The sequence below is a fragment of the Neophocaena asiaeorientalis genome, unplaced genomic scaffold (assembly GCF_003031525.2).
Source record: "Neophocaena asiaeorientalis asiaeorientalis breed wild unplaced genomic scaffold, Neophocaena_asiaeorientalis_V1.1 scaffold168, whole genome shotgun sequence".
NCBI lineage: Eukaryota > Metazoa > Chordata > Mammalia > Artiodactyla > Phocoenidae > Neophocaena > Neophocaena asiaeorientalis.
Genome location: NW_020175664.1, coordinates 13600 through 38058, shown reverse-complemented (window position 1 = coordinate 38058; position 24459 = coordinate 13600). Strand labels below are relative to the sequence as shown.

At 40.4% G+C, this 24459-nt stretch overlaps 1 pseudogene; it reads right to left on the bottom strand.

Annotated features, from left to right (window-relative positions):
* The window catches only part of LOC112390533 (zinc finger protein 677-like), a 65531-nt pseudogene that overhangs the window by 39568 nt on the left and 1504 nt on the right, over positions 1-24459 (bottom strand).

Here is a 24459-nt window from a genome sequence, read left to right as displayed (position 1 = left end):
GATAGGAGATGATGGACGCTAAGTAAACTTGTTTCGGCAATCATTTCACAACATATGTAAAACCATTCTGCTGTACAGTTTAAAGTTAATATATGACAATTATAAAACTGGGATGAGGGAAAGATGGTTTTAAAAAGGCAAATAAATAAAATGCCTAAGCAAAAAATAAAGAACAATGCAATTTATTAAAAAAAATTTTTTTAAACATTGCTCTTTTTAAAGCAATGGTTAGTGACCTAAAGTAACACATGCCATAGTCCTCCAAGCCTCAAACCCCAGGTCTTGGCCTTATGAGTCTCTGCATCTGAGCACAATGGTGAACAGAAACAGAAATGCTGTTCTGTAGGGTGTGTGAATGAAATAGCTCATTCTAACCGAGAGTCTTGTATTTCACATCGCAGTAATTCCTATACAGACAAAAATACACATTCACTCTGTAATTCAAAGTATTTATTCAAATGATCTGTTTCACACGGGTGATTTGTGGTCAGTTCCGCTTTTACCATTTCATGTATGTTGTCAAGCATGTGTGTATAGAGTTTTTGTAACAGTCCCTATCCTATTGATGTCTGCAGGTTTAGTGTTTGTAACAAAAATTCAATTGAGTAAATATTAAAGATCACGTACATTAGTTTTATACGGTTTCTCTCTTTTTATTGAAATTGATTATAACATTGTTCGTTTTGGCTGTACTACACACGAGGTAACGTTTACTTTATGAAATGATAACAACGATATGTGTAGCCATCTGTCCTCAGTTACTGCAATATTTTTTTTTTTTTTTTTTTTTTTTTGCGGTACGCGGGCCTCTCACTGTTGTGGCCTCTCCCGTTGTGGAGCACAGCCTCCGGACGCGCAGGCTCAGCGGCCATGGCTCACGGGCCCAGCCGCTCCGCCGCATGTGGGATCTTCCTGAACCAGGGCACGAACCCGTGTCCCCTGCATCGGCAGGCGGACTCTCAACCACTGCGCCACCAGGGAAGCCCTGCAATATTTTTTAACATGTTCCTAACGTTGGATATTACGTCCCCATGACTTATCTAAATACCCAGAGGTTTGTACATCTTAATCCGCTTCACCTATTTTACCCACCGCCCCACCGCCCTTCCTTCTGGCAACAACCACACATTTGTCCTTCGTATCTGTGAATGTCTTCATTCTCTTTTGTTTTTTTTTTCTTAGATTCCACATATAAGTAGATAACGCAATATTTGTCTTTCTATGTCTAACATTTCACTTAGCATAATATCCTCTAGATCCATCCATGTTGTTGCGAATGGCTGGATTTCTTTATGGCTGAGTAATATTCCTGTGTGTGTGTGTGTGTGTGTGTGTGTGTGTGTGTGTGTGTGTGTGTGTGTGTGTGTGTGTGTGTGTGTCACACACGCTGTATCCCCTCTAAGCATTCATCTATTGATGGACACTTAGGTTGCTTCCATGTCTTGGCTACTGGAAATAATGCTACAATGAATATTCAAGTGCCTGTATCTTCTCAAATTAGTGTTTTCCGTTTCTTCCAGCAAAAAGCCAGAAGGGCAATACTTGGCTCATAAAACAGGTTAGTTTTCGTTGTTGTTTTTTTTTTTTTTTAAATTTCTGAGGAGCTTCTATACTGTTTTCCATAAATGTTGCACCAATTTACAATCCCAGCAACAGTGCACAGGGTTCCCTTTCCTCCACACCATTGCCAATGCTTGTTATTATCTCTCTGATGACAGCCATTGGAAACAGGTGTGAGGTGATATCTCGTTGAGCTTTTTTTTTTTGCGGTACACGGGCCTCTCACTGTTGTGGCCTCTCCCGTTGCGGAGCACAGGCTCCGGACACGCATGCTCAGCGGCCATGGCTCACGGGCCCAGCCACTCCGCGGCATGTGAGATCCTCCCGGACCGGGACACGAACCCGTGTCCCTTGCATCGGCAGGCGGACTCTCAACCACTGCGCCACCAGGGAAGCCCTCACTGAGCTTTTGATTTGCACTTCCCTGATGATTAGTGATTCTGAGCATCTTTTCATGTGCCTGCTGGCCATCTGTATGTGTTCTTTCTCCCTGATAGAGTCCCATATGTTGAGTAAGGCTTGAATACACGCATAAATTTTGTCTGAATCATTTTATTTTTAAAGTTTCTTTCTACTATGAAATCGGATGATCCCTAAACTTTTGAGTTTTGAATAATAGCATTGCCACATGTGTGAGGCTTACGTTCGTTTTCAGTATGTATTTTCAGATGCCTGGTGAGGCTTGCAAATTGAGTATAAGCTTTGCCACACTCATTACATTTGTAAGGTTTTTCTCCAGTGTGGATTGTTTTATGTTGAGTAAGATATGAATGTCTTGTAAGGGCTTTGCCACACTCATCACATTTGTAAAGCTTCTCTCCAGTGTGAGTTCTCTCATGACCCCAAGGTTGTGACCGTTCAATAAAAGCCTTATCACATTTATTACATTTAAAAGGTTTTGCTCCTGTATGAATCCTCTGGTGTGCCAAAAGGTTTGAACGCTGCGTAAAATGCTTGCCACACTCATAACATCTGTGTGGCTCCTCTCTAGTATGGACTGTCTCATGTTGAGTAAGATACGAGCGCACTGTAAACGCTTTGCCATACTTGAGACATCTGTACGATTTCTATCTGGTATGGATTCTCTTGTGCCTGTTAAAGCTTGAATGCTCGGCACAGGCTTTGCCACACTCAGGACATTTGTAAGGTTTCTCTCCTGTATGCACTCTCTGATGTGTTGTGAGGTGTGACTGGTGGTTAAAGGCTTTGCCACACTCACTACATCTGTGAGGTGTCTGTCCAGAATGAATCCTCCTGTGATTCCTGAGGTTTGAGCTTTTGCTAAAAGCCTTCCCACAGTCATTACAGCTGTAAGGTTTTTCTCGAGTGTGTGTTCTCCTGTGCTGCGCAGGTGACGACGTGTTTTCCACACTAGGAGGAACTCTGTGAAGTGGTGAAACTGAGGAACCACTGCTGACTGGCTTCTCACCTTGACCGCACGCATACGCTTTCTCCTCAGCGGCACATCTCCGCAGCTGAGCCGCCTGGGCCTGCAGCCTCACTCCGGGTCTGCTTTCCAAACACCTGAGATCTCTGTTTCCAGCAAGGCTGACGTTATTTTTCGTTGTTAACAAACTTCTTATGGATGGCTTGTCGTGCGTGAAATATTCACGTGCATTACTTCGTACAGAAACACTCTGAGGAAAATTAATTAAGGACTTATTATCTTGATCTTCTCCGTGAGTGAGATTTTTGTTATGGGTCAAAAGTACTTCTTTGTCATCTCTTGCATCACAGCCCCACTCACTCTCACATTCCTGCACACCTGCACAGACTTCCTCGAGGTCAAAATCCTTGATGCCGTGACTTTTACTTCTTTCTAATGTCACTAGATGACATAGTTCTCCTTTAGAAATGTCCTCTCTTGGTGATAACTCCTTGATTGCAAATCCAGCAGAATGGCTTCCTATTATATAGAGTTGGAAAATATTTTATGTTGAATTAGATAATTACACAAAAAATAATACAATGAACACAGAAATTCTTCAAGCATGGTCTTCAAACACTACTGTGATATCGTTTTTTTTTAGTTTTCTTTTTATAAATTTTCCCATATTAATCTTTTCTCTGATCTTAGATAATTAAATTTCAAGCGCACACACAATGTACTACACACATTTTTTGCCAGATAACTGGATAATTAAATGATCCTCCATAATTAGAAAGCTTATCTATTGATACGTACTGGCTTATAGAACTGGAAGCATAAAATCAAAATGGAGATATGAGACTGTCTTCCCTAATCCTTAAATTTATAATAATGTTTAATAACATGAATATGATGCAAGAAAAAATATTTTTACGAATCTGTACATCACAACAATACTTGATAAAACATTTTTGTGAACCATGATAAATCTAGCAGGTAAGTTAGTAAGTAACCACCGTTATACAAAATAACAGTCTCTGGGGCTTCCCTGGTGGCGCAGTGGTTGAGAGTCCGCCTGCCGATGCAGGGGACACGGGATCGTGCCCCGGTCCGGGAAGATCCCACATGCCGCGGAGCGGCTGGGCCCGTGAGCCATGGCCGCTGAGCCTGTGCGTCCGGAGCCTGTGCTCTGCAACGGGAGAGGCCACAGCAGTGGGAGGCCCGCGTGCCACACAAAAAAACAAAATAATAGTCTCTGGAATTCTAAAAGATTTGAGTAAGCACCAAGACAAAAAAAAAAAAAGAATTTTCATTCCAGAAGGAACATACGATAGGAAAAATTTTAAAATATCTTGATAAGCACTGAATTTTGAAATAACAGCTTCAGGTCAACACACATAGGTATGAAATTTAAGAATTAGGGAAAACTGTCTGAAATCTCAATCATGATGTCAAGCCTGCAGTTCTATAACAGCCAGTACATAGTTCAACTACCTACTATCACTTAATTATAGTTATATGGCAAAAATATATGTATATATAGTATATAATCCATGCTTTGAAAATTTGTTATCTAAAGTCAGAGAGAACATTCATATGGAAAAAAATTACAAAAAGACAACAGCGAAAATATAATGTAAGCCAAGGTCAATCTCATAATAAATATGACCAAGAAAATGACATATGTTATTAATAAAGGTAACTTTACAGCCCTTACTATATGCCATGCAATATTTCAAACCCCATAACAGCATTAATTAATTATTCTTGAGCTAAATTATCACACATTTTCATAGAAAAATAAAGGGCCTGGGACTTCCCTGACAGTCCAGGGGTTAAGGCTCCATGCTCCCAATGCAGGGGGCATGCGTTCGATCCCTGGTCAGGGAACTAAAATCCTGCATGCCACATGACATGGCCTTAAAAAAAAAAAAAAAAAAAAAAAAAAAAAAAAAAAAAAAAAAGAAACAAGAATAAAGGACGCTGAGACTTCCCTAGTGGTCCAGTGGGTAAGACGTCATGCTCCCAATGGAGGGGACCCAGGTTCGATCCCCAGTTGAGGAACCAGATCCCGCACGCATGCCACAACTGAGAAGTGCACATGCTGCAACTGAGATCCCGCATGCTGCAACTAAGAGTCTGCAGGCCGCAAGTGAGAAGTCTGCGTGCCACAACTAAGAGCCTACATCCTGCAACAAAGATCCCACATGCCAAAACTAAGACCCAATGCAGCCTAAATAAATAAAAATAAAGGACCCAAAATGCTTACACATCTATCCCTAACTCAGAAAGGAAATTCAAAGGCCAAAGTTTGAACCTGGATGTGCAGAATAACACTGACAGGTTCATATGTATTAGGCAGCACCGCCCATCCAGGCAGCACAGACTTTAAGAGGTCCCAGGAAATACTAGTTTCTTAGAAATGTTTCAAGGAAGATACGGGCAGTGAGTTGTGTCACTTACACTGTCCCGTCACTGTCCTACCATTCCCAGATAATGATAGGAGTCACGTCCAGCACGTGTTGATGTACACAGTGACCAGACCGAGTCGCTGACCTGAGCAAACTGTACTGTGTGCAAGTAGGGGTCCTTGCTTATGCAGTGTGTGGGGTATGGGGAGGGGTGGGGTCTTATGGGAACTGGGGAGGCCAAGTGCTAAATATGGACACAGTACTAAGAAGTACCAATAGACTTCACTTAGATCCTGAGGGAAGGCCAGGACTGGGATTTAACAAAGCAAGAGTGAAGTAGTGGGCAACGTGGGAGCACTGCTTGTGCTTGCAAATCTATGGAAAGAGGACTGTACTGCAGCAGATGAAAGCCTCACCTCGGGAAAAGAAGAACCACTGTAGCAAGAAGCATAAACATGACTCATTCTATGGAAACTCTATTGTTGGTATGAAGGAAATGTGGAAGATATTAGGAAGACAGAGAGTGCTGTTATGGGAAGACTGTAGGTTTACATCTATTCCAATATTTGCTCTAAACATGATCAAGCTGAGTATCCCACAAATTCCATTCCTAGGCATATATTATTTGTTCCGGAAGATATGTACAAGAATGTTCTTTGCGGGACCTAAAAGCAAAACCTGGAGAATGAATGAATTCACTCTGTGTGAACACATGTGGATGCAATAAACCCTCTCAAGGGTACAGCAATGGAGGATGATCATGGTTGCTGGATGATGATCTCTTGGCAGGGGCGACAGAGGTTGACTGGTGGAAACAAAGCTAACAGGAGGGTTTTGCCAACGTTTAAACTCTGTGGATGTGATTATATTTGGTAAAAATAACTTGTGAACTGCATTATATATTTTTAAAATAGAATATCAATTTTAGCATGAATTTTCAGTGCAAATATCTTTGTTATAGATATAACAAAGTAATAGAATTTCTTAAAAAGATTTTTTTTAATAAAAGTAATAGAATCTCTTTTGCTGGAATTGTTTAAAGTATTTGAAATCACATCTTTGGATCTTTTAACATTATAATCCCAAATATCTAAGAGACATCAGATGAGAAGTGCTCTTACTGTATTTATTACTATAGATAATACTTACTCTTATAATGAATCAATACAAAATAACATGTACTTCTCCAAAAGTAATGAATTTTTTAAAAAATAGATTTATTTATTTATTTATTTTTGGCTGTGTTGGGTCTTGGTTGCTGCATGCGGGCTTTCTCTAGCTGCGGCAAGCGGGGGCTACTCTTCATTGCAGTGTGTGGGCTTCTCATTGTGGTGGCTTCTCTTGTTGCAGAGCACGGGCTCTAGGCGTGTGGGCTTCAGTAGTTGTGGCACACGGGCTCAGTAGTTGTGGCTCCTGGGGTCTAGAGCGCAGGCTCAGTAGTTGTGGTGCACGGGCTTAGTTGCTCTGCCTCATGTGGGATCTTCCCAGACCAGGGATCGAACCCATGTCCCCTGCATTGGCAGGCAGATTCTTAACTACTGCACCACCAAGGAAGTCCCCAAAAGTAATGAATTCTGACTTCAGAAACAGCAACAGAAAACGCTACCCTGAAGGAGCATTACTAAATGACCCAGAGCACAGAATGATTTGTATGGACAAGTGTTGTTCACAGCAGGGTTTAAGCATAGAAACAATTCTGCGAGTGCCATGTTGACCCATGGCAGAGTTCTATGTGCAGAGATGTGGTTGACAACATAAGCAGCCTATTAACAGCCTGAAGAACAGGACAATAATAGGATGTATATCAACAAGGACCAGGTGACTTTTGATAAAACTGTAAAGACGACTGGTAAAAAGAGGCTTCATAGAAATATGTAGTACGAAGAATGTAAAAAAATTTCTAGGAAACAATAAGTGTTAGAAGCGATAATAATGAGGAAACCATGGAGTGTAAAAAAATTACCTACTTCCTTAAATAAAATGAGATATTTAAATATTAGTATACCATGATGTGCAAGAAGAATCTAGACAGGGAGAATAATTATTAGAATAAATTATTTGCAGCAAAAATCCCAAAACATTGAAATTAAAATAGAAATCAAAACTTACTTATAGGGACTTCCCTGGTGATCCAGTGGTTAAGACTCTGTGCTCCCAGTGCAGGGGGCCCAGGTTCGATCCCAGGTCAGGGGCTAGATCCACCCATGCTGCAGCTAGGAGCCTGCATGCCACAAGTAAAAAGATCCCACATGCTGCAACGGAGATCTTGCACATAGCAATGAAGATCCAGCATGCTGCAAGTAAGCCCCAGTGCAGCCCAATAAATAAATAAATATTTTTTAAAAACTTACTTGTAGAAAACTATGGCAAGTCAATTGAATGTTATCTCTGTGGCTAAGACAATAACTAAATTTTAAAAGTATGTTCTGAAGATATGAAAAATTCTCTATTTATAAAACGCCATAGATTTAATTGAGGAAAAGATGTGTTAAAACAAATGTGATACCATGAAACACCTATGACAATGGCCAAAATCCAAAATATGGAGAACACCAAACATTAGAAATGACGTGGAGCAGCAAAAACTTTCATTCATTACTGATGAAAATGCCAAATGGTAGAGCCACTTTGGAAGAGTCTGTGGTTTCTTACAAAACTAACATAATCTTAAATATGATCTAGCAATCACACCACCTGGAAGTTACACAAATGAGCCAAAAACTCTGCATGCAAAAACATGCACATGAAATAGAACGAATAATCCTAAACTTTGTATGGAACCAAAAAGACACCGAATAGCCAAAGCAATCTTCAGAAAGAATAAAAAAGGTGAAGGCGTCCCATTCCCTGATTTCAAATGATGTTACAAAGTATCATAATTAAAACAGCATGCTATTGGCCTTAAAACAGACACACAGGGGCTTCCCTGGTGGTGCAGTGGTTGGGAGTCCGCCTGCCCATGTGGGGGATGCGGGTTCGTGCCCCGGTCCGGGAGGATCCCACGTGCTGCGTAGCGGCTGGTCCTGTGAGCCATGGCTGCTGGGCCTGCGCGTCCGGAGCCTGTGCTCCGCGACGGGAGAGGCCACAGCGGTGGGAGGCCCGCGTACCACAAAACAAACAAACAAACAAAACAAACAGACACATAAGTCAATGGAAGAGAATAGAAAGCCCAGAAATAAACCCACGCATATGCAATCAATAAATTCACAACAAAGGAGCCAAGAATATGCAAGAGGGAAAGGACAGTGTCATCAATAATTAGTACTGAGAAAACTGAAAGGCACATACAAAAGAATGAAACTGGACCACTATCTTACACTATATGCATAAGTTAACTCAAAACAGAAATAAATACTTGAGTGTAATACCTGAAAAAAAAACTTCTAGAAGAAAACAAAGAAAGCTCCTTGATACCTTGTCAATGATTTTTTGAATCTGAAATCAAAAGTAAAAGCAAAAGAAACAAAAATAAACAAGTAGGTCTACATCAATCTAAGAAGTTTGTGGACAGCAATGGAATCTATCAACAAAATGCAAAGGCAACCTAAAGGTTGGGAGAAAATATTTGCAAATCATATATTTGATAAGGGACTTAATATCTAAAATGTATAAAGAACTCACAACTCAACAACAAAAACAACAAAAATTCTGATTAAAAATTAAGCAGAAGATCCAAACAGACTTTCTTCCAAAGAAATCATACAGATGGCCAACAAATACATGAAAAGACGCTGAACTTCATTCATCATCAGGGGAATGAAAATTAAAACCACAATGAGATATCACCTCACAATTCTTAGAATGACTTTTATTTAAAAAAAAAAAAAAGATAAGAAATAACAAGTGCTGGCAAGGATGTGGAGAAAAGGGAACCCTTGTGCTCCGTTAGTGGGAATGTAAATCGGTGCAGACACCATGGAAAACAATACAGATGTTCCTCAAATAAATAAAACAGAACTAACATAATATCCAGCAATTCCACTTCTGGGTATTTACATGAAGAAAATGAAAACACTATCTTAAAAAGATATATGCATCTCCCGGTTCATTGCAGCATTTTTTTTTTTTTTTTTGCGGTACACGGGCCTCTCACTGTTGTGGCCTCTCCCGTTGCGGAGCACAGGCTCCGGACGCGCAGGCTCAGTGGCCATGGCTCACGGGCCCAGCCGCTCTGCGGCATGTGGGATCTTCCCGGACCGGGGCACGAGCCCACGTCCCCTGCATCGGCAGGCGGACTCTCAACTACTGTGCCACCAGGGAAGCCCCACTGCAGCAGTTTTTAAAAAATATTTATTTGGCTACGCCGGGTCTTAGTTGCAGCACGCGGGACCTTCGTTGTGGCATGTGGGATCTTTCGTTGTGAACATGCGGGCTCCTTTAGTTGCAGCATGCGGGATCTAGTTCCCTGACCAGGGATTGAACCCAGGTCACCTGCATTGAGAGCACTGAGTCTTAACCACTGGACCACCAGGAAGTCCCACTGCAGCATTATTTACAACAGATGAGTAAACAACCTAAGTGTCCGTAAAAAAATAGATGGATAAAGAAACTGTGAGATGTGTATCTATACACAATGTAATATTATTCAGCCATTAAAAAGAATGAAATCTTGGGCTTCCCTGGTGGCGCAGTGGTTGAGAGTCCACCTGCCGATGCAGGGGACACGGGTTCGTGCCCCGGTCCGGGAAGATCCCACATGCCGCGGAGCGGCTGGGCCCGTGAGCCATGGCCGCTGAGCCTGCGCGTCCGGAGCCTGTGCTCCGCAATGGGAGAGGCCACAGCAGTGAGAGGACCGCGTACCGCAAAAAAAAAAAAAAAAGAATGAAATCTTGCCATGTGTGACAACACGAAGGGCATTATGCTACCTGAAGTGACATGCAGAAAGACAAATACCTTAAGATTTCTCTTACATGTGTAATCTTAAAAAAAAAACCAAAAAAAAAAAAAAAACCAAAAACCTAAAGACACAGAACAGATTTGTAGTTAACTAAGGCGTGAGGTGGGGAGGTTGGGAAAAATGGACAAAGGGGATCAAACAGTTTTTAAAAAGTTGTTAATGTGCTGCTTTCTATTTTCTATACCCTAGGAATTCAAAAAACGTATTTATAATAAATGATGCATTTTTGTTTGTTTTTTACAGAAAAGCTAATTGCAGATATCAATAACCAGTGCTGTATTTAAAGCAAACTACATCTAATTTTTGAATTTTCACTTTTTGGCATTATCCACATCATGAATTTTCCTACTAAATGCATCCTGGTAACAAGCCAGGACGGACAAAAAAGAAACAAATACACTTTAGCTCCACTTTATTAGACAGATATTAGGAAAAGGATCAACTAAGACACTATCATCTTCCCAAAGGATTAAGTCAATGGAAGGTGGCTTTCCTGTCAAATGAGGTGACACTGTGCCCCCTAGACCAAGGTTTCTGGGAGTGAAACATTTTTATCTTGGTCAAAATAGGTATTATATGTTGAAAATTACTTTTGTAAACAGGAAATGTAAAGCCAAGATGAATGTGGCCAGTAGAGAGTAGCCATGGCGGGATCTAAGGAGAGCAGCGTGGGTGTTGTGACCAACATGATTATTTCTGCAAACACAGTTCTCAGAGGCTGCAGGTAAGGTTGATATTAGTTGAAACGAAAGCACTCGTAAGTGGGCCTAAGCACGTTTCTTCCCAGAAAGTTAAGACTCAGGAATTCATATGGCTAACCTGAAGGCCTCCCAGTCATGAAAATCCATTTTGGGACTGTTAACTGTGGATACTACAGAAACCTAGTATACAAAAAAAAAAATCTAAATAAATAATATCTCCTGCAGCCTTTAAACCTCTGCACCCTAAAAGTGAACAGGAAACATACAGAATATAAAAAATACTTGCCAACCATATATATATATACGTATATGTATCTGACAAGGCACTTATATTTAGAAGATATAAAGAACTTTTTACACTCAATAGAAAGACAAATAGCCCAATTTAAAAATGGACAAAGGATCTGAGCAGGTATTTCTCCAAAGAATATAGAAAAATATCCAATAAACACACAAAAAACAGATGTTTAACATAATTATTCAATAGGGAAATGCAAATCAAAACCAGAATGAGATATCGCTCCACACCCCTTAAATGGCTGTAATCAAAGAGACAATAACAAGTGTTGGTGAAGATGTGGAGAAACTGAAAAATTCATACACTCACTCCTGGTGGAAACGTCAAATGGTGCAGCTGCTTTGGAAAACAGTCTGGGGGTTTCTCAAAAGATTAAACAGAAAATTACCACATAACCAAGCAACTGCACTTTGGGAAGGAGGGAGAGATGAATAGGTAGAGCAGAGTATTTTTAAATAATGAAATTACCTTTTATGGTACTATTATGCTACAAACATGTCAGTATATGTCTAAACCTATAGAATATACAACAGCAAGAGTGAACTCTAACATAAATATGGACTTTGACATGTTAATCTGTGTCAGTGCAGGTTCATCAGTGATAACAAACATACCATTCTCGAGTCGGGTATTGATCACTGGGGAGGGCCTGCATGTCTGGGGTAGAAAATGCACAGAAACGCTCTATAACTTCCATTCAATTTTTCCGTGAACTTAAAACTCCTTAAAAAAAATAGTCTATTAAAAGAAGGTGTATGTGTTCATAGCAGGTACTAACTAATATGAAACAGAGTAAGAGGAATAACTCAGACTAGTTTTTCAAAAATTTCTAGAGGTTATACAGCTTTTGGGGAAAGAAATGTTAAGTCATAAACACTCTCAAGAAAGAAATCCTGTAAAATATTAAAAAAGATATTTATTCATGAGTCCACAACCCCAAATTGTAGGTATAAAACAAACAACACTAAGAATACCATAGAGCTTCCCTGGTGGCACAGTGATTAAGAATCTACCTGCCAATGCAGGGGACACGAGTTCGAGCCCCAGTCTGGGAAGATCCCACATGCCATGGAGCAACTAAGCCCGTGTGCCACAGCTACTGAGCCTGCACTCTAGAGCCTATAAGCCACAACTACAGAGCCTGTGTGCCAACTATTAAAGCATGCGCCTAGAGCCCATGGTCCACAACAAGAAAGCCACTGCGACGAGAAGCCCATGCACCACAACGAAGAGTAGTGCACTGCGACGAAGAGTAGTGCCCGCTCGCCACAACCAGTGAAAAGCCCGCGTGCAGCAATGAAGACCCAACACAGCCAAAAACAAAATACATAAAATAAATAAATTATTTTAAAAAAGAATATCGTAAAAAATATGGAACTAATGATTGAATAAAGAAAATGACGGTCATTTATAACAATGAAATTTACAAGACGAAAGCATCAGTGGCTTGAACAAAACAAATAACAATAGACTTTTAAAACGTCAGCATCGACCACAACTAGAAACAAGAAAATTATGAAATGAAAAAGCTCACCAGTAAAGGCAAACATACAGTAAATGTAGGAAATCATCCACACACAAAGCTAGCACGGAGGCAAAAAGACAAAAGTAGTAAAATCAGCTATATCCAAAATAAGCAGTTAAGGGATACACAAAAAAACAATTAGATGTAAAATATGCTATCAGGGACTTCCCTGGTGGCGCAGTGGCTAAGAATCCACCTGGAGATGCAGGGGACACAGGTTCAAGCCCTGGTCCGGGAAGATCCCACATACCGTGGAGCAACTAAGCCCGTGCACCACAACTACTGAGCCTGCACTCTAGAGCCCGTGAGTCACAACTAATGAACCTGCATGCCACAAGTACTGAAGCCCATGCGCCTAGAGCCTGTGCTCTGCAACAAAAGAAGCCACCACAATGAGAAGCCCGCACACTGCAGTGAAGAGTAGCCCCCCCTCACTGCAACTAGAGAAAGCCCACGGACAGCAACGAAGATCCAATGCAGCCAAAAGTAAATAAATAAAAATAAATAAATTTAAAATATATATATATGGTATCGAAAACAGTAATCATGAGGAGTAGAGTATAAATGCAGGGTTGTTAAAATGCATTTGAAATTAAGAGATCAGCAACTTAAAACAATCACGTACATGGAGACTGCTACACAAAAACCTCATGGTCATTGCAAACCAAAAATCTATAATAGATAATACACACAAAAAAGAAAAAGGAATCCAAATATAACACTAAAGATAGTCATCAAATTGCAGGCGAACAGAAGAAAGGGAAAAAATGGCCTACAAAGACAAATCCAAAATAATTAATAAAACAGCAGTAAGAATATACATATTGATAATTACCTCAAATGTAAATGGAATAAATGCTCCAACTAAAAGAGATAAAGTGCATGAATGGATACAAAAACAAGACCTGTATATACGCTACCCACAAGAGACTCACTTTAGATCTAGAGAAACACAGAGACTGAAAGCGAGGGGAGGGAAAAAGGTATTCCATACAAATGGAAATCAAAAGAAAGCCAGAATCCCAATACTTATATCAGACAAAATAGACTTTAAAATAAAGACTGTTAAAAGAGACAAAAAAGGACATGACATAATGATCAAGGGATCAATCCTAGAAGATATAACAATTACATATGCACCCAACATAGGAGTACCTAAATATGTAAGGCAAATATTAACAGACATAAAAGAAGAAATCGACAGTAACAATAGTAGAGGACTTTAACACCCCATTTATATCAATGGACAGATCATGCAGACAGAAAATCAATCAGGAAGCACAGGCCTTAAATAACGTGTTAGACTAAATGGACTTAACTGATATAGAAAGAGCACTCCATCCAAAAGCAGCAGAATAGACACTCTTTTTAAGTATGCATGGAACATTCCCCATGGATAGATCACAAGCCAGTCCAAAAAACAAGACTTGGTAAATTCAAAGAGACTGGCTTCATATTAAGCATCTTTTCTAACCACAACACAGACTAGAAATCAACTGCAGCGAAAAAAACTGCAAACAACGCAGACATGGAGGCTAAACAATATGCTACTGAACAACCAATGGATCACTGAAGAAATCAAAGGGAAATAAAAAATACCTAGAGGGAAATGAGAACAAAACCACGATGATCCAAAACCTATGGGACACAGTAAAAGCAGTTCCAAGAGGGAAGTTTATAGCAATACAAGCTTACCCCAGGAAAGAAGAAAAATCTCAAAGAACCTAAACTTATACCTAAAGAAACTAGAGAAAGAAAAAGAAACAAAAACAAAACTTAGTAGAAGAAAAGAAATAATAAAAATCAGAGCAGAAATAAATAAGATGGAGACTAAAAAAAACAAGAGAAAAGAGAAGGAACCAAGATGATGGAATAGAAGGACGTGGAGCTCACCTCCTACCACAAACACATCAAAAACACATCAACATGTGGAACAAGTCTCACAGAATAGCTAATGAATGCTGGCAGAAGATCTCAGACAACCAAAATTGCAAACAAGGGACTTCCCTGGCAGTCCAGTGGTTAAGACTCTGCCCTCCTACTGCAGGGGGCACGGGTTCTAGCCCTGGTCAGGGAACTAAGATCCCGCATGCTGCACATACTGGCCAAAAAAACAAAAAAATTGCAAGAAAGATCACCATGTAAACCAGGTGGGATGAAAAGAAAGAAAAAAAGAAAAGAAGGAATCGGAACAGCACCTGCAACCCTGGGAGGGAGATGTGAAAGAGGAAATGTTCCCTCACCCTGGGAACCCCTTGACTGACTGGGATATCAGCTGGGACAGACAGAGAGCTTCAGAGGCTCAGAGGGGTGTGCACCAACCAGCCCGTGGCAGGCAGAAGAAAGCCAGCACTGACGATCCATGCCACCTCACTGCATTCCCCAGGCCAAGATGCATGTCTGCTCGTGCACAAGCTGACTGGGTGCTGAAACTTGAGCTTCAGAAGGCAGACCCAGGGAGTGGACTGCAGTTGGCTGCACGGAGACAGACTGAAGGGACTGAAGTGTGGTACGTGCCGCAACTGGGGGTGTATACAGACGGAACCAGGGCCTGCCACAGAAGTGCCATTGTTAACGGGTATATGAAGGGGAGGGGAAGGGCCCCTGCCATAGCAGCCTAACTCTTGGCAAGCTCACAGCAGGTGCAACTCCACTTCTATGAGCTCTCGGAGCACAGAAGCACCAGCGTGTTACCCATGTGGAGAGGCAAGGCTGAAATCAGAGCCGATCCCCAGGGGCCATGCGATTTAGGAAACAGGACTGAAATCTGAGCCCACTCTCTGCAACTATGCGATCTGCAGATTTACTCTGCAGCTGTAGCCCCACCAGTTTTGTAATCTGAGTCTGCAGGACACCCAAGAGCGTTACGGGCGCTCCCATGGCTGGAACAGGTCCAGTGTTAGCAGCTTTGGGCTTTGCGGGTGCGTGCATGGAGAGGCAGGGCTGAGGTCTAGGCTACTTCTGCACCTCCCGCACTGGGTCCAGAAGGGCGACTACTGTGGTACTGGCACATGACTTTAGTGGATCTGCACTTACAGATCTTCGCTGGCGACTTTATGAACACAGAACCTGAAGGTCACCAGGGCCACCTGCTGGCATTCACACGGCTGAGGTGGGGCCGAGGGAAATGCCAACAAGAGTGTACTCTGTGAACCCGAACAACGGGTGACAGGCAGCACCACAGAGCATACTCGTCAGTGGACAGCTCCTGCGGAGGAATACTCAGCGGCTCCTCTCCCAGCAGCAGTACTCCAGCCTGGCCTACCTCACCCTGAAGCTCAGAGACAGATACGGGAGCTTCTACTCCAACAACTGGGGAGCATCCTGCCCCCAAGAGGGCTGAGGCAAATACAGAGCAAAGAGGAGGTCCTGCTCAACATCCAATGCAGGCTCTGGTCCCCACAGCACCAGTCACACCACCTATCACGGGGATAATAAACAGCACACACTGAAGAAGGACGTGGCAGGCATGCACACTGAAATCAGCCCTTGCACCAAAAACATCACACTCGTGCAGGCTACACAAGGATGCTCTCACAGAAAAACGGCCCTCCAAGATCATGGTAGTAATAGATAACTTATCTCCTTCAATCATAGGGTGAGAGAAATATAGGTAAAATGAAGAATCAGAGGAACCACTCCCAATTCCAAGATCAACAGAATTCCCCTGAAAGAACAGTGAAACCAACCTCTCCAGTGGAACAGGCTCCAAATTCAAAAAGAAGATAATAAAAATACGAAAGGAATTAAGAAAGGCTATCGACACAAATGCAGATTACTGTAAAGTGTAACTAGAAACTATACAGGGGAACCAAGTAACATTAGAATATTCATTTGCCAAGATGAAAGCTGAGGTAAAGGCAATAAAGAGCAAAATGAGTAATGCAGAAGAACGAATAAGTGACCTGGATGATAGAATAATGGAAATCATCCAACCAGCAGAGCAGAAAGACAAATGAAAAAAAAATGAAAGCAATATATGAGACCTATGGGATAATATAAAGCATGCCAATATCTGCATAATAGGGATCCCAGAAGGAAAAGAGAAAAGGGGATTGAAAATGTATTTGAAGAAATAAATGAAACAGACACTAAAAAAAAAATAGAAAAGATCAATGAAACTAAAAGCTAGTTCTTTGAAAACATAGACAAAATTGATAAACCTTTAACCAGACTCACAAAGAAAAAGAGAGAGGGCACAAATCAATAAAATCAGAAATGAAAAAGGAGAAGTTACAAATGACACCACAGACATACAAAGAATCGTAAGAGACTACTACAGACAACTATATGCCAATGAAATGGACAACCTAGAAGAAATGGACTAATTCTTAGATAAAATCTCCCAAGACTGAACCAGGAAGAAATAGAAAATATGAACAGTCCAGTTACCGGTAATGAAACTGAATCAGTAATTTAAAAACTCCCAGTTAGAAAAGATACATGCACCCCAATGTTCACTGTAGCACTATATACAATAGCCAAGACATGGAAGCTACCTAAACGTCCATCACCAGATGAATGGATAAAGAAGATGTGGTGCATATACACAATTGAACATGATGCAGCAATAAAAGGGAACAAAATAATGCCATCTGTAGCAACATGGATGGACGTAGAATTATCACACTAAGTGAAGTAAGACAGAGATAACTATCATATGATATTGCTTATATGTGGAATCTAAAAATTAAAAAAAATGGTAAGAACGAACTTATTTACAAAACAGAAACAGACCTACAGACATAGAAAACAAACTTATGGTTACCAATGGGGAAAGGGGATAGGGGAGAGATAAATTAGGAGTTTGGGATTAACATGTACACACTACTCTATATAAAACAGATAACCAACAAGGACCTACTGTACAGCAAAAAGAACTATACTCAATATTTTATAATAACCTATAAGAGAAAAGAATCTGAAAAAGATTTTATATATATATATATATATATATATATGTATAACTGAATCCCACTGCTGTACGCCTGAAACTAAGAACAACTTCATAAATCAACTATACTTCTATTGAAAACAAAAAACTCCCAAAGAACAAAAGTCCAGAATTAGATGGCTTCACAGGTGAATTCTACAAAACATTTAGAGAAAAGTTAACATCTATCCTTCAGAAACGATTCCAAAACATTGCAGAGGAAGAAACCCTTGCAAACTCATTCTATGAGGCCAGCATCACCTTCACACCAACCAGAAAAAGATATCACGAAAAAAGAAAATTACAGGCCAATATCACTGATGACCATACATGCCAAAATGCTCAAGAAAATAATAGCAAACTGAATCCAGCGATACATTAAAAGGATCATACACCACAATCAAGTGAAATTTATCACAGGGATGCGAAGATTTCTCAATATCTGCAAATCAATCAATGTGATATACAAATTAACAAACTGAAGAATAAAAACCTTATGATCATCTCAACAGATGCTAGAAAACCTTTTGATACAATTCAACATCCATTTATGATAAAAACTCTCAAAAAACCAGACACAGAGGGAACATACCTCAACATAATAAAGGCCATATATAACAAACCCACAACTAGCATCATACTCAATGGTGAAAAGCTGAAAGAATTTCATCTAAGATCAGGAGCAATACAAGGATGCCCACTCTTGCCACTTTTATTCAGCATACTTTTGGAAGTCCTAGCCACAGCAATCAGAGAAGAAAAAGAAATAAAAGGAATAGAAATTGGAAAGAAAGAAGTAAAACTCTCAAGCTTTGCAGATGACATGATACTACATATAGAAAATCCTAAAGATGCCACCAGAAAACTACTAGAGCTCATCAATGAATTTGGTAAAGTTGTAGGATACAGAAATAATACAGAAATCTGTTCCATTTCTATACACTAACAACAAAGTATCAGAAAAAGAAACTAAGGAAACAATCCCATTTACCATCACATCAAAAATAAATAGATAAATATTTAGGAAGAAACATACCTAAGGAAGTAAAACACCTGCACTCCAAAAACCATAAGACACAGATGAAAGAAACTGAAGATGACACAAACATATGGAAAGATATACCATGTTTTTGGGTTGGAAGAATCAATATTAAGAATCATTTTTAAAATGACCATACTACCAAAAACAATCTACAGATTCAACGCACAAATGGCATTTGTCACAGAACTAGAACAAAAATTTTTTACATTTCTATGGAAACACAAAAGACCCCAAATAGCCAAAACAATTTTCAGAAAGGACAGTGATGGAGGAATTGTGCTCCCTGACTTCACACTATACTATAAGATCATCAAAACAGTATGGCACTGACAAAAAAACAGACACACCAATCAATGGAACAAGATAGAGAGCCCATAAATAAACCCACGCACTTATGGTCAATTAAACTATGACAAAGGAGGGAAGAATATACAATGGAGAAAAGACAGTCTCTTCAATAAGTGGTGGTCAAACTGAACAGCTATATGTAAAATAAAGAAATTAGGACATTCTCTAATACCATATACAAAAATAAACACACAATGGATTAAAGACCTAAATATAAAACCATAAACCATAAAAGTCCTAGAGGAAAACATAGGCAGAACACTCTTTGAAAAACTGCAGCAGTATTTTTTTGGATCTGTCTCCTAAAGTAATGGAAATAAAAGCAAAAATAACCAAAGGGACCTAATTAAACTTAAAAGCTTTTGCATACCAAAGGAAACCATAAACAAAATGAAAAGACAACCTACTAAATGGGACAAAATATTTGCAAGTTATATGACCAATAAGGGATAATATCTAACATATATAAACAGCTTATACAACTTAACATCAGAAAAACATAAAACTCAATTAAAAAATGAGCATAAGAACTGAGTAGACATTTTTCCAAAGAGGAAGTGAAGATGGCCGATGAGCACATGAAAAGATGCTCAACATGGCTAACCACCAGGGAAATGCAAAGCAAAAACACAATGAGATATCACCTCACATCTGTCAGAATGGCTATCATCAAAAAGAACACAAATAACAAATGCTGGTGAGGATGTGGAGAAAAGGGAACCCTCCTATGATGTTGGTGGGAATGTAAATTGGTACAGCCACTGTGGAAAACAGTATGGAGGTTCCTCAAAAAACTAAAAATAGAACTACTATATCACCCAGCAATATCACTTCTGGAAATATATCCAAAAGCATGTTAGGTGCTCCCATAGTTACCGACTTCCAGAGAGAAGTTATCCTCGCTCAGGGAGAGCAGGTTCCTGTAGGTCTCCAGCATCACGTCCCTGTACAAGGCCCTCTGAGCAGGGTCCAGGCATTCCCACTCCTCCTGAGAGAATTCGATGGCCACATCCTTGGACGTAAACAGTCCCTGAAAGGAAAGCACATTTCACCAAGTGGACAAGGAGAGATTTCTGAGTTTGACACAAACTTACAGAAACAGACACGCGTAAGGATTGACTTGTCTGGGGTGAATGTTCTGACTGATCCATGTAAGATAATTTTGAGCAAGTTACGCTTCTCTTTATGTAACCAAGGTGAAACGCATATAACATAAAGTCAGCCATTTTTAAAGTACCATTCAGTGGCACTTAGTACATTTATAATGTTGAACAAACATCATCTTTCTTGTTCAAAAATATTTCAATCATCCCCAAAGGAAATCCTTTACCCATTAAGCAGTTGCTTCTTTCTCCCCCATTTGCCTCAGTCCCTGGACACCAGTAATGCAATGTCTCAATGGATGTACCTGTTTGGGATATTTCCATGTAACTGTAATGGTATAAAATGTGACCTTTTGTCTGGTTTCTTTCACTGTGAATAATTTTTTTGGCTCAGCCATGCTATAGTTAGGTATCAGTACTGCTTTCCTTTTCAAGGCCGAGTAATATTCCAATGTATGAGTAAACCACAGATTATTCACTCATCCTTTGATGGACATTTGGGTTATAACCACCTTTTCTCTAATATTAATAGTGCTGCTGGAAGTTTCACATAGAAGTATGTGTTGAATACGTGTTCTCAATTCTTTTTGGTATTTATCTAGGAGTGGGATCACTAGGTCACATGGTTTTGTTTTCCACAGTGGCTACAACATTTTACCAGCAATGTATCAGGATTCTAACTTCTCTACATCTTTACCAAAACTTGTTCTTTTCTGTTTTATTATAGGCATCCTATCATGTGTAAGATGATATCTCATGGTGGTTTTGATTTTGCATTTTACGAATTTCGTTGAACATCTTTTCATTTGCTTGTTGACTACTTCTATATCTTCTATGAAGAAAGGTCTATTAAAGTCCTCTGTCTATTTTATAATTAGATTCTTTGTATTTCGGTTCTTGAGGTACAGGTGTTCTTGAGGTATAGGAGGTAAAGGAGTTCACCTTTCTTCTGTTTACAGTGGATAAGTCCAATTAACCTATGTTCAAGTTCACTAGTTTTTTTTTTTTAATTTATTTATTTTATTTATTTTCGGCTGCATTGGGTCTTTGTTGCTGTGCGCAGGCTTTCTCTAGTTGTGGAGAGCGGGGGCTACTCTTGGTTGCGGTGCACAGGCTTCTCATTGCGGTGGCTTCTCTTGCTGCGGAGCACCGGCTCTAGGCCCGCGGGCTTCAGCAGTTGTGGCGCACAGGCTTCAGTAGTTGTGGCACATGGGCTTAGCTGCTCCACAGTATGTGGGCTCTTCCCAGACCAGGACTCAAACCTGTGTCTCCTGCACTGGCAGGTGGATTCTTAACCACTGCGCCACCAGGGAAGCCCCAAGTTCACTAACTGTTTATTCTGATTGTCAATCTGCTGTTGGTACTTTTGAGCTCTAGAATCTGCTGTTGACAAATTTCAGTTTGGGTACTTTTCAGCTCTAGAATTTCTAACTCTATCTCTTTATTGATGTTTTCTGTTTCTTGACACAATGTTCTCCTACTTTCCTTTAGTTCGTTCTCCATGGTTTCCCTTAAGTCTCTTAGTACATTTAAGACAGTTGATTTAAAATTCTGCTTAGTAACTGTAGTATCTGTGCTTCCTTATGAACACCATCATTAACCCAGTAATCATGCTCAAGCTTCTGATTCTGGAGAAATCCTTAGAAATCTGTAGTAAAGTCGGCATGCTCAGAAGCAGCCACTATGACCTTTTATTTTATCACAGTAAAAATTGTACAGGACCAATGTGTCTTCATTAAGAAAATGCTCCATGAGGATACAAAAAAAGTCCACTCTAAGTGTATTAACACGAAAACAAGTCTAAGATATACGGTGTGTAAACATTGAAACGTGCAGAATAAAGCAGAAACTAACACACCACTGTAAAACAATTACACCCCAACAAAGATGTTTTCAAAAAATAAATACATAAAATAAATGTGTAGAATAAAATACCATAACAAAATTTTATTAAGGAGTACTTTCTAAAATCACATTACCATATATAAATGCATTTCTGTAAGATCTGCAGTGGGGATTAACAGTGATTTCTGATGGAGACAGTAAGTGACAGTGTAAGATGCGGCAGGGAAGGGGATATTTTACTTCTTAGTCTCTAAACTGCATCGCTGTGTGTAGCTGAACCATGAAAATATATACATGAGATGTTTAATACAAAAAAAAATAACACTGAACGAGAACTAGTAAAATTATAATTCGCCTCCAGCCTTTATGATGACAGAAAGTTCTGCTCTTATGTCTTGGCTAAATTATAACCATTTTTATCTAAAACACCTGCTGCATGAGAGTCCCTATGTGAACACTACAGGCTCTGTGAGATGAATGTTTTGTAAATAATTTAAAGAACCCTTATTCTTAGATAACACCCTATTATTTATTTCTGTTTCTTAACTTCCCATTCTACTTTACAATACTGGTATTTTAGAGTGAAACACACTGATTCACTCCTTTTATTTCAAAGGCACTTATATAATCCGACAAAGCACGTTTCCCCGTATCAGTCTTCCTTCCCAGTCCTCCTCAGGTATCCGTGCACTGCAGTACATCACTTACACATGTCGTCGCTTTCATCCTGGGTTACGTGGATGGAGACGAAGGGGCACCCAGAAGGGTGCACGAAACAATCCTCACGCCCTACGTCACTGACACCACAGAGCCGACTCCCCATCTCCGATCCACGCCAGAGTATAAAACCTTTCACGGATGACCACCTGAAAGGGGGCTCTGCCCAAGTTCCCCGTCACTGGGTCACAGTGACATGGAATCTGCAGGGAGGTGACAGGAGACTGAGGGAAGGCCCTGTGTGTGAGTAAATCGGACATTTCAGAGACAGAGAAGATTAAAGCCCAAACTGTGTCATTTTAGGAAGGAGAGAACAAATCAACAAAGAATATGACTTTTACCTGTGAGAGCTCCATTCCTTCTTCTTTCCTCCTCCTCTGAATTTCTTGTTAGATTCTTCAGGTAAGATGATTCTGTGGGAGCGAAATATGCTGTTTAATGCTTACGACCAACATACCCCACTTCTGGCATCTGCCACAAAGCTACCAGAAGGAGAACCTTAACGTGGGGGAAAGACAGTCCTTTGCTGCCAACTGTTAACACGAGGGATACAGGGACAATAAACTCCTACACGAAGATCAATTAGTGAGCTTGTCACCCACTTCTTCAGGAAGCCCCCCCTGCTGCCAAAAGGCCCACTTGGATGCAACTGCTCCGTCCTTTGTCCATTTGGCACTAATCCAAAGGAAAGTGCCTCCTCCAGCTTCTGCTCTCTTCCGGAGGCAGCCAGCATCCAGTGACTGGTTGACACAGGATGTGGAAGCCTGCCCCTTTTGTTAACTGGGAGCAACTCTGGAGGGGCCACCCCAGCTCCAGAGCTCCCTGCTGGAGCGATATTGAACCATCTGTCCCGAGGGTGATGGGAAACCATAAAAGATTTAATGCCAAGAGATGATGCAATCAAACTTATGATTTACTCCTGCTACAGACAAGCTGAGAAAAAGGTATGCCTCCATCTCTGGGCCTATGCCCCTGGCCTCTTTTTTAAGCATTTTCCATAATTGCTGGAGGACTGGACTATGTTTAAAATTTCAATTATAACCAGGCAAACTGCTCTCCTCTATCTTCTCCATGGCACAGGTGGGTACACTGAGGCTCGGAGGGGAAGTAATTTTACCAAGTTACCCTGAAGAAGTCTGAGTTGAATGAACAGAACTAGGTGGAAGTGGCAGCCTGGATAGGTTTAAATAGAAAAGGTTTGTCCTAATTCCAGATTACCTTTCATATTCCTGAGCAAGAGAAGCTTCTCTTTCATGGTTTAATCAAATTCAAACGTTTAATTCCTCTTTTCCAGAAAACGTTATAGTCAAAAAATATGAAATTACAGATAGTTATTCCTCCAGAAAAACAAGAAAGAGGGTCACCCGTGGACATGAGCCCTAACTATCTCTTCATCATGCACACATGGGTTCTGTGGGAACAAAGTTTCACATCAATCTAGAAAAGGCTGGAACCTGACTACAGTGCCTGCACCTGGACAGATGTGTCCTGAACACAGAATACAAAGAAGCCATAAGGCACTAAAAATAACTGCACACATGCACAGCTTGGGCAAACAGCTTATAAACAATAAGAAACAAAAAGGCCAAAACCCAACCGCCACTTCTGAGGTGCTGAGAGCAAAACCACCACCCCCCATCAGGGGGCGAGCAAGGGCACCTGTTTCTTGTTCTCGCTCACTTGTGCTGCAGCACGAGTCCCAGTAAAGCT